Raw genomic sequence first — 14,765 nt, 5'->3', positions numbered from 1 at the left:
TCTCTAGAGTGGCAGAGGCAGAAGAAAATCCATGTATAAGTGAATTTTCACAGTTCAAACCTGTGTTGTTTAAGGGTCAACTGTATTTGAAATGACAAAATATTGCAATTATTGTTTTGAAGAATCAATATTAATTTATATTTGCCCACATAGTTATCTTTTCCAGTGTTTTTTATTCTTTCCTGCATTTTCATGTTCTCTTCTGGAATGATTTTTTTTTTTTTCTAAAGAACGTTTTGTGGTCTTTCCTGTAGAGCATGCTTGGTCATGACAAATTCTACTATTTCTTTTCCTGAAAAATATTTTTCTTTCAGTTTAAAGTGTCTTTTCCCTGGGTATAGAATTATGTTTGGTATTTCTTTCTTTCAGTACTTTAACTATGTCCTCTGTCTCCTAGTTCCATTTTCTCCTGGCTTCCATCATTTCTATTGAGAAGTCAGTTATAATTCTTATTGTTGCTGTTTTGAGAATACTTGTCTTTTTTTCTCTGGATGCTATTGAGACGCTCTCTCTGCTCCTGTTTTTTCAGCTGTTTGGCCATCATGTGCTTGGATACACTTTGGTTTGTATTTATCTTGCTTGGGTTTCATTAAGCTTTGTAAATCTATGTGATCATCACCAGCTTTTGAAAATTCTTAGTCATTATGTCTTCCAATATTGCTTCTAGGCCATTTCCTCTTTCTGCTTTTTCTAAAATGCCAATCATATATACATTAGGCTTTTTGACATGTTCTGCATGCCTCTTACAGCTTTTTGTTCCTTTTTACTTTTTTCCCCTCTCTGTACCTCAGTTTGGCGACAGCAAAATACTTGGATCAAAAACACCTTAACTGTTGCTAAGTCCATTTAATGAGTTCCTAATTTCAAACATTGTACATTTTCTTTCCAGAATATATGTTTAATGCTGTTTTTAAAAATATTCAAATTGCTAACTAAATTTATCCATACTTTAATCTCTTCTGTTCACCTTTTCCTTTGTTTTCTTGAAAATATTAATTGTACTTACCTTAGAATCCTGATCTTCTAACTCCAATATCTGAATTATTTCTGGGTCTGCCTCTATTGTAGAATGTACATTGCATATGAAAGAACCACAGATGCTCCCGATGAGATGAACTTCTATACCAAGAGTGGTCCCCTTTGTTCTGTTAGGCAGAAAGGGAAAGGGTCAGTCATTAATTACTTCAATATAATCAGGAATTGAACTAAACCTGGCCTGGGTTTCAGTTGTAAAACCCAGTCCTACCATAAAAATAAGGGTTGGGTAAAACTATCTGAAAAATTATAGAATACTTTTGAAGGTTCTAAACTAGATTGCATGAGGTCTTTCTTATTTTTAGCTTATAATTTTACTAAATAAAACCATCCTTAGGTGAACAAGTTACAGATGCTGATGCAATAAAGAAAAGAAGGTAACATGATTGTATACATTGATAACATGATTTCATTCCTTTGATTTTCTTCTGTTTGCCAGGTATGGCTCTTAAGTTTGTGATTGAGAGCATTAGTCCTGAAAATGGTGGGAGATTCAGTCCTTACCTTCACAGACTTTCAGTTTAGCTCTTTAGCCTTACTTTCCACACAAATTCTAAATTTGGGAAATGTCTTGAGGTAGAACCCTGCTCTTATGGGTTTTTCTTAGCACCATGTGTAAAATTTTATGCTTTAAAGATTTCTATCTAGTTCGTTTGGCTTTCTTACACACCCAAAACTAGGTAAGTGTCCCATATGGCCATGCCTTTGAAGTCTTGTAAGTTTTCTAATGGGTAACTTTAAGTCTGTGTGACTGCCAAAAGCTTTACCTGTTTCTCTTTACTTCTGCAGGTGCCCTATGTCTTAGATAAGGCAATTTTCATCCCACATCTAAAATTGTCAAATGCTCCCAATTGGAAAAAAAAAAATGACATGTTCATCAGATCACCTTGAAATGGTTTTCTTTCTATAGCTTTAATTTTTCCAGTTCTCATTGCTTCCAAAGATCTCTGATTCTTCAAAATTGTGACTTTTTTGAGTAATTTGTATGGGCTTGTCTGACTGTGGCTGTGGGAACAATAATCTATTACATCCTACCCAAAAGGTGAAACCATAATTTTTTGAAAAATGTTCTGATTGGTTGACTCTGGTCAGTATAAATTTTTTTTTTTTTTTTTTTTTTTTTTTTTTTTTTTTTTTTTTTTTTTTTTAAGATGACAGAGTCTCTCTTGCTCTGTCACCCAGGCTGGAGTGCAGTGGTACAGTCTTGGCTCACTGCAACCTCCACCTCCCAGGATCAAGCAATTCTCTGGCCTCAGCCTCCCCGGTAGCTGGGACTACAGGCATGCGTCACTAAGCCTGGCTGATTTTTGTATTTTTTTGGTAGAGACAGGGTTTTGCCATGTTGGTGAGGCTGGTCTCGAGCTCCTGGCCTCAAGTGATCCACCTGTCTCAACCTCCCAAAGTGCTGGAAATACAAGGGTGAGCCGTCACGCCCAGCCAATAATTCTTACTATAAACATTCATATGTTGACTTTAACATACATATGTTGACTTCCAACTTTTTTGGACTTTTAATCTATATTAGACCTGTAACAGATACCGTATGTGGGGTAAACTATATAACATAAACTCTTATGTAGTGTTTTCCATATTGAATCTGCATCCCTGCACCTTGATACTTCAGAAAAATGAGCGTTGAGTAAAACTATCTGACAAATTATAGAATACTTTTGAGATTGTATTCTGGTCTGTCTTATTTTTAGCTTATAACTTTACTAAGTAAAACCATCCTTAGATGAACATGTTGCAGATGATGATGCAATAAAGAAAAGAAGGTATACATTGATACATTGTATACATTGATAATATTGTTTAGTTTTTACAAATCAGAGGTGACCTCAACAGTTAGATCTAGCCCTCGGTTAATATGGAAAACAAGTTCAAAACCGAAATGATCATAATTGGCTACAAGTTCCAAGTTTCCACTCACTTCTGTCAACTTACTTTCAAGTGAAGAGTAAATTAGTTAATTTTGAGATTTGAGGGAGTATATTTTGGCACTATTTCAACCTGATAGATTCCCTAGGAACTGGGACACCCCGCATCGATCATTAAACAGTAGTATTATTAAAGCTTTCATTATGTTTTTTCTTTTAGCAGACAGGTTGAGCAACTGGTGGGAATATTTTTCAATTCTAAATAATCTTGTGCAAAAGCTTCCTAAGAAGCACTTGGTAAATCAGTTGAGACCTTTTCTGTGCTGGAATCTGTCCCAAAGTCCCTAGTATAGAAACCTCTGGTTTGCAGATGGCAGGCAAAAGACCTGGGGGAAGCTACTCAACTTTATCTTTCTATCAGGATTTGGAGCTTATACGTCTGCTCTCAAAAACTTTTGCAAACACCAACTATTCACCAATGAATGCAACTTTGAACTGTTTGCTATTCAAAATCTAACAAAAGCTTGGCTGACAAGGGAGATTCTAAATTCTATGTTTCGTTCAAGTTTGCTTAGCTGAAAGAATGGGCATTCTGAAGCTGTCTTTTTTATTTGTTTAGTTAATAATAATTGTGTCACTTTTGCTTTGTAATGCCAAGAAACCCAGGAGTAAATTTGAACTCTTTTATTATATTTATGTTGGCCTTTATACATCAGTTTTCTTCTTTGTCATGGTCTAGATTTTCTACTTTTCTATTTGTCTTTGTTCTTATTTGGTCTTTATTTTATTGTTTATATTTGTGCTGTAAGCTACCTCAAGTTCTTCTGAGCATCAGATAGCATATAAATACATACATAAGCTAAATGTAAATTTTCTTGAATCTATGGTGTCTCTGTATCTCTGTGATCCCAGTATGTTTTGAATGTTATTCAAATGGTACAAGTATCTATTTATCCTAATCTGAACTCTAGTAAAAAATGCCTGAAAATTCCCCTCTGAATGATCAAGAAGAGGTTCTACAATTTTGTGAGCTTCTAGCTCTCCTAATTCTTCTTTCTCTATTTCTGCCAGAATTAGTTGTTATGGGAACTGTGGTTTGGGGTTGTTTATAACTACAGCATACTTGGCCTAATCCTATTTAATACAGCGACCAAATTTATACAAATCAAATCTGTGGCCATGATAGATCTGGTGAACTGAAACAGAGATTCGGGGTTATCATGATTAGGGGATTAATTACAAATAGGGCTCAATTTGCAGGAAGATCTCTTTCAATAGCCGCAGAAGGGGAATGGGAAATAAAGGTAATAGTCTAGAATCTGTTAGATGCTAATCTCCTAAGAATCTAAAAGACGAGATTGACCAGATATAGGAGAGGATTTCAGCAGAAATTAAAGATGCTTTTGATTGAAGCATCTTCCATAATGAAATCTGGACCATAAGGAGTGATCCTTGGAAACCAGATGCCAAGTTTACCCGGAATAAACATAAGGACAAACTTCCCATTTCTGTGCAAGAACCAACAGCAGTGTAAGGAAGAGAGAACCACAGTGGCCTCGCAGAGGATCAGGGGAGGCACCTGCAGCAGCAGATACGGGGAAACTCCTCCCTTGAAAGACTTGTGGGCAACACTTTGCCATGAGGAGACTGAAGCAGAAAGGGACTGGTTTCTGAGCACAAGTGAAACACCACCTGTGTCTCACAGGATACTACGTGGGATTGCTCTGAGAAGAGGCTGCGCTGTGGCATCAGCAGCAGGTGTGAAGTCAGTCAGAGTGATGTTACTAATGTCATTGGTAAAGATTAGGTTGAAGGCATCTTCTTTCCTTCCAGGGTTTTTGCCAATCAAATATACACAGAAATACTTGAGTCAAATGGGATGAAAACACCAGCTTTGTTATCCAGATGATAAATCTTCCTGGAAAACTGATTTGGGGACATACATCAAATGGGAGGTCAAAATTGGGATTCCTAATTACTTACCCTTAGAACTGAACTAATTGGCCCCCAGTATGACATGTCTACCCCACTTTCTTACCCAGACACTGGTGGAAAAGCAAAAACAGAAAGAGGGAGGATTTCCTGGCTTGTTCACTTAACATGTAGACACTGCCAGAGTAAAGTGAGTCCTCCACAAATCAGGAAAGCACACTAGAGAATGAATGTTTTGCTTTTGAAGCAAAGTAATCTTACTTAGTAGCACAGACAATACTGTCTAATGGTAACCAGGCCCACCCTCACTAATTAGATACACACTGTATCTATTTTTTTTTTTTTTTTTGGACAGCTAGTAAGGAGCAGAAAGAAGGTGTTAACAGGTGACAAGAGTTCATTTCTCTATGGGCCAAGGCAGTCACCTGGTTAGAAAAAGAGAAAGCTTCCTTTGTATATGAGCCATTGGCTGGTGGGCCCTCATAACATCTGGCATATAATTAGAGAAAGGCAAGTCTTTTACACAAAGTATTTACAGGCCATGTCTATGGGGACAGTGGCTGTAGGGTATTTACTAAGTCAAGAGGGCAGTAGCTAGCCTAACCATGAGCAATTGCACAAGGGTGCTGATACGGACAGGAGACCGAAATACTGGGTAGAAGAGGGTGGTTCCCAGCAAAGGCCCCACCCTCAAGCCTGAAGACCCGTGGCACTAAATGAGACAGGCATTCCTGTTTTCGTGCCCAAAAAGTTGGCTTTTGGCCTGCCATGTCCCCTATTATGCACCCATATAAACCCCGAAGCCCAGGCTCCAGAAGCAGACCAGCAAACCAGCAGACCAGCAGGTGGACAGCCAAACGATGCGGCAGAGAAAGAAGGAAGAGGAGGAACATCTGAACACCGAGAGGAGTTCAGCTGGGGGTGGTTGGAGAGGAGTCCAGCCACTGGGCAGCCCAACTCCAGGGGAAGATCATCATCCCATTCCATCCCCAGCTTCTGGGTTCCCATCCATCTGACTGAAAGCCAGCTCCACCACTCTATAAAACCTCACATTCATCCTTCAAGACTGTGTGTCACCCAATTTTTCTGGGACACTGGGCAAGAGCTTGGGCTACAGAAAGCTGTCACACTGGCCTTCTGCCCTTGTAAAAAGGCAGAGGGTCCACTGAGCTGGTTAACACTCAAGCTCTCTGTGGACAGCAAAGCTGAAAGAGCTTTGTAACAGTGGGATTGCAGCACCCATCCCTAGACACTACCATGGGGCTGAAGCCCAAAGCACTCACCCCAGCCTCTGCACCTGCCTGCCTGCTCTCCCTCCCACAAGGGGTTTCAGCAGCAGGGTGACTGAACAGGTGGGCCACATCCTTGTCAAACATCTGGTGAGGGGCATCAGGGAACTTTCCCGTTTCAGTGCCACATATCTACCTGGTGTAATCAAAGCCAGAGTGGTCAACGTTGGAAAGTCTGACCTCTGCTTTTCACCTGTTGCCTTCCATCTATGTGCTGTCATTTTTTCGGACTGAGTCAGCCCTTGTGGTGGAACTCTCTGAGTTGTCAACACAGCCATCTCATGGAAGTGGCTCTCAAAGTCACCTGATGGGATTGTTAATGGAGAAAAACCTTCTGAGGCCACCCTATAAGTGCAAAGCATGGAGCCATAAACAATCCTGGAAAACTGCTTTGGGGACATACATCAAGTGGCCAAAATTGGGATTCCTATTACTTACCCTTAGAAGTGAACCAATTGGCCCCCAGTGTGACATGTCTCCCCTGCTTCCCTACCCAGACACTTTCCTACCCAAAGTAAGCATGGGGATGGGGGCTACACGTACAATACAATAGGTTCTGGATGTCTGTGACAGATATATGGCAGGTTTAAAAAAAAATCACTCAATGTAAGTCAATGAAGTTGCATTAAATTGTTTCCATAGCTCTTGTAATAAAGCCCTACTGAGAAGCAACCCCCTCCTCCCAGATTCGGTTCATATATAATAAATGAATACTGTGATACTGGGGTGCGGGAGAGAGCTGTATGGCCATTCAAATTCCTGCCCTAGAAACATTAAAAATAAATTACCCTGTGTCTTTCAGGGTTGCTAGCAAATGGATGCAGCCAGGGATTACAGATCTATGAGTGATAAGAATGGTCTATCAAATCTCCTTATTGAAAGAAAATAAGGAGGCAGGGGGACAGCGGTGACATGACATAGGAGGGTCAGCACAAAGGGGCCCACAAAACAGATATCAATTCATTCCTCTTTCCAGTGCAATGACTGGATCCCAGAGACTATGTGGTATCAGGGGAGATCTTGGAGCAGGGCCTCCTGGACAGGGCCAGGTAGATCATCCTCTTGCCTGTGTGAGGGCAGCTCTGAGCTCCACAAGGCAGATATTGCAATGGTGATCAAAGGGAAATGCTTTAGGTGTCTTTATGGCCAAAAATACATACTCCACAATACTTCTTTCTCTTAAGTCATTTACTATTATTGTGTGGACTCCTCACACAATGCCAATTACTTGTTAAAATTTAAATAATAATGATCATTTAGTTGTTTTGTCCACTTGAAACCCAAAGGTAAATCTGGCTAATGCTGCCTCAAAATGGGCCAGGCATTTATTCGGTCGTTGTTGTCTTTGGGATGGCTTTGTTTTCTGTTGATATTTGGTTTCCCTTAGTTTGGTTTGGTTTAGTTGGACCTGGTTTGATGCTGGTATTTGGGTTCACAAAGCCCATTGCTCTGCTGTCCACTCTTTCCACACGGAATCCTTCTGGCTGAGGCCTGTCTGAACTGCCAGTGCAGGCCCTGGAGCCCTGACTCTGTACCTCATAGAATCTGTCTTCTTTTCAGGAGAGCTAAGTGTTAACATTGTCCTGAACACATTTGCCTTTCAAGAAGATTAATGGAGTTCAGTGTGCAGCAGATAAGCTTGTCTGGGAGGAGCAGGCGAGAGCTAAGCTGTGTCAACACAGCCTAAGGGCAGGAGAGAACCAAATTGATTACTCAGATACTCTCCACCTCTCCCTCCTTCCCCCTTCCATTTTCAATTCTAATACAATTTGATGTCTGTGTATAAATGCCAAGATAGATGGAGAATAAGCTTATGAAATGGCTGCTTGAAGTGCTAATCCATAAGAAATGCTAAAATGCACCCAGAAATGCAGCAAAATGGATAAAATTGGATTTCCCAGGAGGGCATTCCATGAAGTTGTCAAAGATTATGAGGACATGCCACCCTGGGGGAAGGGCTGCAGGTGCAAACAGACAATGCGAGACCCCCAGGGGGCCTGTGAGAGGACTGATGACTGCTAAAATTCCTTTCTGAGGAGGGTGAATCTGTTGATGCTATAATTCACTTTCCAAAGAAAAAGTGCAGCAAATTATTTTGCAAGGAGGGAAGTAGAAGGCATCCAGCAAGGGTCACCGTCCTCCACCCTTTCCCCATGTAGCAGTGACTATCACCTTTCAATAAATTAGAAAATAAATATTTAAAGGAGAATACCAAAGTGCTATCCTGCTAAGGGCAGCTGTATTAAATTGCCTCCAGTGTCTTTTCAGCCTGGAGGCCTTCTTGCTTCTGTAGTGGGTGGGGACAGCTTTCAGACAGATCTGTTTTGACCTTTCCTATAACAACAGCCTCTGCAAAGTTATCATGGATTCAAAACTCCTCCTTACTTGGGATGCCTCCAGTTGGTGTCTCTCTGTTTAAATGACCTAGAGGTAGCATACTTCAGGGAGGTTTCTGGTTCTCTTGAATTTAATAAAAGTAGAGATAGCCACTTGCTAGCAGTGTGACCTTAAAGAAGTTACTGAACCTCCTGAGGCTCCATGTTCTCGTTCAGAAATGCATTATTATCTCAAGTTAACAAATGTAAATTATCTCAATTACCCATTTTTTCAGGATTGTCAAAGAATATTAGTAATGTCAAATTAGTAAACAGATGTTAGCTATTGCGAATACTACTGCTACTACTAACGCTGATAATAATGAGAATAATAGTGGTGAATTTGCCAGCATTGCAGAACTTATCAAAATTGCACAGGACAATGAGCAATAGTCTTAGGCAGGGGTCCCCAGCCCCCAGACCACAGACTGCTAATGGTCTGTGGTGTGCTAGAAACTGGGCAGCACAGCAGGAGGTGAGCAGCAAACAAGCGTCATCTGAATTTACAGCCACTCCCCATTACTTGCCTTACTGCCTGAGCTCTGGCTCCTGTCAGATCAGTGATGGCATTAGATTCTCAAAGGAGCACAAACCCTATTGTGAACAGTGCATGTGAGGGATCCAGGTCACACGCTCCTTATGAGAATCTAATGCCTGATGATCTGTCATTGTCTCCCATCACCCCCAGATAAGACTATCTAGTTGCAGGAAAACACGCTCAGGGCTCCTGCTGATTCTACATGATGATGAATTGTATCATTATTTCATTATATATTACAATGTAATACTAGAAACAAAGTGCACAACAAATGCAATGTGCTCCAATCATCCTGAAACCATCCCCCACCCCACTGTGTGTGGAAAAATTGTCTTCCGTGAAACTAGTCCCTGGTGCCAAAAAGGTTGGGGACCACTGGTCTAAGGTATACATTTCCATCAGAAAATGGTTTCAACCCATTCAGATTATTGTGTTTGGGGAAGAAAAAGATAAACAGATGAGAGACCTTGATGACATCGTAGAAGAGAAACTTTGTACAAGACGAATCTGCAGCTGAATAAAGTGTCTATCCCGTACATAGCCCCAGTGCATGAATGGTTGCTATGTACTGAATGTTCGTGTCCCTCTCCAAATTCATGGAATTGGATTCCATGAATCCAATTATGTTGAAACTCTAATCCCCAATGTGATGACGGTATTTGTAGATGGGACCTTTAAGTGGTAACTCAGTCATGAAGATAGAGCCCTCATGATGGGATTCATGCCCTATTAAAAGAGACGTGAGAGACCTTGCTTCCTCCCTCTGTTCTCTGCCATGTGAAGATACAACAAGAAGATGGACATCTACAAAGCAGGAAGTGGGCCGTCAACAGACATTGGATTTACCAACACCTTGATCTTGGCCTTTTAGTCTCTCTCCAGAACTGCGAAATAAGCTACCCAGTCTACGGGAATTTGTTATAGTCACCTAGACTGACTAAGACAATGATTATGTGCTATAAAATGCCATGCAGTAAAATATTTTGGCTGGTCGTAGGGCCTGCAGCCCAGTTACCATGGCAGAGTCCCTCTCCTCAACTCTTCCTTTCCCACCCTCTGTGATAGATGAGTTTTCCTCTGGGGTTCAAGTGCTTCTGGCCAGTAAACATGGGTGACCCGCCTTCCCTTTTTATCCATGCAGCCATAGGTACAGGAAGAGATGGGCAGTATGAGTATTGCACACCCAGTGTCTAATAAACTAGGGTGTTCCCAACTGATGATAAGCCATAGGACAGCAGAACAAGACTCCTGAGAAGGAACTCACTCCAAGGAAAGGGAAAGTCTGGATTTACAAACTAGACTGTACATCACCATGAGAAAGAAGTAATGAAAACAGTGTGCTGCCTGAGCTAAAACTTGCCTGGATCCAAATGGGCATGTATGTCCTCTGAGCAAAGCGTTATCATTATTTCAATATAAATGCCTTGACCCTTCAACATTCAAGTGACACACAGAGGAGCTTCTCACTACACATAGGTCATGAGAGGGGCCTCTGGCTTTGCCAAATCAGGTTCGTCATTTGAAATAGCAGATCCATTAGGAAACCCTGGCAGATCATGTGGTGACAACCAGACTTCTCTTTCTGGGTCTCATCTTGAGGGGAGCATCTGGGCTCCTTTCTTGCTTATAGAAGATTGGCCAAGATTTATTCACAGCCACAGAATATTCTCTGCAATAGCAGGTCAAAGGGACCACAGAAAGGGCCTGGAATTCCAACTATTAAAGATGTGGTTTCAGAGCATTTTAGTTTGGGGCGTAAATACATGTGCAATCTAAATAATAATTAATACTTGCCATTTGAAAAAGTCTGCAACACAGGGTGATCTAATGCCCCAGTCTTCTCAGGACTGAGGGTTTCCTGGAATGCAAAACTTCCCATCTTAAAAGTGATAATAAAATATAACTGCAACATAACATATATATAATGTGTGTGTGTGTGTGTGTGTGTGTGTGTAAAACATAGGTAGAGATACGACAATAAAAGTATATAGGTGGAGATGCATACATACATAGGTAGAGACAGGACAATAAAAGTCACCAGGTGACCAGACCGTAGGTAACCAGGTAACCAGACCATATATGAAACTGTACAAAACTCATGCCAGTTTGGAAAGCTTCATCTCACTCTGTCACTTGTCATGTGTTGGACCTTATATGTGTTGAGAAAGTAACCCACCCATGTTCTCAGGTAGGGTAGTCCAGCGGGTTAACTGCACAAGGAGATGTACTTCTTGTGAGCCAACTTTGAGAAAGATGGATTGCAAATAACAAAGAATAGGACCCATTGTGCAGTGTCCAGCACCTGGAATCGTCCTCCCTGCCTGCACGCTACACCTTTTCTTCTTCTAGCCGGGATAGGGCAGAGTGGATTCTGTCCAAAAAGGAGAAAGCAGAGCCCCCAAGAGTAACAGTTCTCCATTCAGAGAAATAAGTGTTTCTTAAAATTTTCTATACTGCCCCATTCAGAAGCTTTCCAAGGGGTGGGCTGATTCTCGCCCTCGTGGAAACAATCACTATGAAGATTTAATGCCGGACTTAAAAAAAAAATCCCATTTCCAAATTGAATAGTTTGTCTTATAGGAGGGATTTTGTTTTCTTTTCATGCTGGACCTAAATTTGGCACCCTATGGAAGTTTTATTGCATGGCATTAACCAAGAACTCAGCCAAATCTCCCGAGTCAGGAATGGCAGCTGGGAAAAGTTGAATGAATGAGCTATTTTTTTCCTTCTTTCCTTCCCTTCACTCCATATGTTTTTCAATTTCTGGCTCATAAATTTAATTAAATAAATATTTTAAAATATGAAAGATGGAGAATGTGAGAACTTGATAAATATGAAACGAGCTTCTAAATCTATGAACACGGCATTTGTGGGGCTAGGCTCTATGTTTAGGTAAAGAGGTATTACGAAGCCTTTATAGGGAAGATGAATTAAGACTTGTCTAAAAGTGAAGAAAGATTTTGGTATCTAAACATGGGGAATGGGGAAGCCATGGGAATGTGGATAACCCTGGGAGATAAGACTCTTATTATAAGCTCACAGGTGCATTTGTGGAAATGAAGATATTTCTGTCATCTATTTGTTGGATTAGCTTCACAGGAAGGCGGAGTGAGCAAACATGCATTGAATATTTACTTGGTGTTCCAGAGAGACATGTGTTGGCTCCAGCAGCAGCACCAGAGCACCAAAAATGAGGCTTTAGCTTATTTTGGAGATGGCTAAAACAAAGATTCAGGGCATGTCTCAAAGCGATGTTGAAGAGGGGAAATAAGGCTGGTGCTAAAGAAAAACTAACCTGATGCTAAAGAAAGAACAAACCCATGTATTCCTTGACAAGATGTGCTCGGGCCAAAGAATAAAATTCTAAACAATCATTGGTTCTGTGGAGGGAGGCTTGCTTTTCATAGAGGCACAGGATAGCAATTCTGAAACTATTCTGTGTGAATTCTAGTATTGAGAAAATAAGTAAATATATTATAGAAGATGGCAGCCAGTGTTCACCTTATAAGAGAAGGTAGTTACAAACATGGTGAGGGGAAATGTTAGCAACATTTCAGTGGTGTTGGATTGGAATTGGAGCTTTCAGTGAGAACTCATGGCATATACTATCTAGATAGCTACAAAAAGAGATCGACCTATGTGGATATAAACATTGAGATGTATGTGGATGCAGGTGTGTGTGTGGGTGTGTGTGTGTGTACATACATCTATTTCCTAGCTGTGTATTCTTAGAGGGCCTAAAACCAAGGAATTGCAGTGCAGCGAGACCACCTGGCTTCCCGATCTTGGTTTTTAAATATTATTCTCTACTAAAAGGAATTAGGGCTCTTTGAAAAAAAAAAAATGACTGATTCTGTAGCTAAGGGAGAGAAAGTAAAAGATGAACCTGAAATATATTTTTTTTTCAGAAATTAAGAATGTTCCCGAAGAATGATGGAGACATTTCAAAAGGATACAGAAGCCAGATTGTGGGCGCTTCTACTGGCCAACTCTGGGACATCGTGGACATCAAAATAAATTTGTAATAATAAAGGATTATAGCCTATTAGTTAAATCAGATTTTTCTGATTTAACTAAATGAGTAGGAGGAAAAGAAAGCTCTTCCTTATATTAGAAAGTCAATTAATAAATGCAGAAAGGAATGAAAAAATTAGAAAGGCCACCATTTGGCAACCATGGCAGGCAGAATGGGGAGTATGCCTCCAGACAGTAATTCCTTTCAAACTGGTTTATAGGAACTCACTGAGCTTGCTGATCGACCTCTGAGAGGCAAAGTTTCTGAATTTTGAACTACTGATTATATAAACTTAGGCAGAGACATGCTTCATTATTTAATAGGACTGTGTCAAAAGCCTACTATTAGGATGATGTGTTGGGTGTGGAACAGGGTCTCTTCCTGCCAGGAACACTGGTGATTTCACTCCGTGTTCAGGCTGATCTTTGAAGTTGAAGACAAGCAGAAGAATCCTTCTAAAATTTAGCCATGCCCATAGGCTGGGAGGGACACTGCTCCATTCAGAGGCAGCAAAGCACATTACTGTATCTCCTAGAGAGCTTTGAGCAGTCCAGTGCACATGGAGAAACTTAGTAAATGTTTGTTGAATTAATGAATGAACAAATCAATGGACCAAGTCAGGGATAAGTCTTACATTTGTCATCTAGGTGATTAAGAAAGGAAGAAGTATCTGTTTCAAGAGGATTACAATCTAACTGTACTCCAATAGTAAAATTTACTCTTTTGGAATCTGAAGACATTCATGAGTCTTTGCATCTTATTTCCTGAATTCTAACTTCCCTTGCCTTTATGAATGACAAAGAAGATGCATACAACCTTTGTAAATGCTTGCTGAATTTGAACATTATGTTGCTTTGTGATTGCCTCCACTTGGGATTCCAAATGACATCATGTGGATTCACTGGAGGCCTCGGGTAGCTGGGGAACTGAGGGGATAAGATGCACACATGGTACACAAGCACACGTACACCAACAACGTAAACAGACACGTAACTAGAAACAGCTGTGCAGAGCCATTTAGTAAAAGGTTGAGTAGCTGGAACCATCAGGAGTGCGTGGGAATGAGTTCAAGCTCCCCCCATGAGGCCTTCCTAAGGCTTTGCAGGAGGGCAAGAACAAGGTCTGGGAAGTGGGGAAATGGGATGGCTCAGTCTGTCCTTAGCATCTCGATCCTGGCTGACTCTCCACCACTCCTCACCCTTGCAAGATTACACACTTTGATTTATGTGACATTGAGGCAGAAAGCAGCCTAGAGCACTCTGGGGGTATTAACCCAGAAGACATACAAATCAGATTGGACCAAAGGGGAAAGAAGCCTCAGACATCTGCAGGGGAATAAGAAGGATATTGTATGCTACTTGACCTGATCTCTTTCCTACTCAGGAAAGTCAGTAGATAAATAATAAAATTGATAGTGCATGGAGAGTTGAGAGGCAAGACTTGCAGCATTCAAGTCTGAATTCCTGTCCTGAATATGATATTTGTACTCCCCCCAACTCCCTGGTCTCCAGAGGAATCTGGTCTGTCACTAAACAGCATCTTCTCAATCTCCTCCATGTCATAAAGTGGGAGAGTGGGGGTAGTGGAAAAGGCATGTCTTTATTTTGAAGATGAGAAATTTACATTCTTTTTCGTTAAAATAATCATTTCTAAGGGGTAATATATTGTAGGATCAGAGATTTCTAGGACTGGAAGGATCTTTTA

At 40.8% G+C, this 14,765-nt stretch overlaps 2 long non-coding RNA genes across 6 annotated transcripts in view; one reads left to right on the top strand and one right to left on the bottom strand.

Moving 5' to 3' along the window:
• Window positions 1-14,765, bottom strand: part of LOC117979462 (uncharacterized) — a 43,569-nt gene that overhangs the window by 5,130 nt on the left and 23,674 nt on the right. The window contains exon 8 of the long non-coding RNA XR_010109543.1: window positions 1,007-1,145. This is a non-coding gene — a long non-coding RNA (uncharacterized LOC117979462). The remainder of the gene's footprint in view (window positions 1-1,006; window positions 1,146-14,765) is intronic.
• LOC129397305 (uncharacterized) overlaps window positions 1-14,765 on the top strand; it is a 524,961-nt gene that overhangs the window by 488,821 nt on the left and 21,375 nt on the right. For 4 of the 5 annotated variants that reach the window (XR_008624581.1, XR_008624580.1, XR_008624582.1 and 1 more), the window contains one exon: window positions 12,955-13,794. The exons of the other annotated variant lie outside the window; for it this stretch is intronic. This is a non-coding gene — a long non-coding RNA (uncharacterized LOC129397305). Of the gene's footprint in view, window positions 1-12,954; window positions 13,795-14,765 lie in introns of those variants that run through there. 5 annotated transcript variants of the gene reach the window in all.

The sequence above is a fragment of the Pan paniscus genome, chromosome 13 (genome assembly GCF_029289425.2).
Source record: "Pan paniscus chromosome 13, NHGRI_mPanPan1-v2.0_pri, whole genome shotgun sequence".
Classification (NCBI taxonomy): Eukaryota; Metazoa; Chordata; class Mammalia; order Primates; family Hominidae; genus Pan; species Pan paniscus.
The sequence above is the reverse complement of the archived record's forward strand: the minus strand, read 5'-3'. Positions and strand labels throughout refer to the sequence as shown.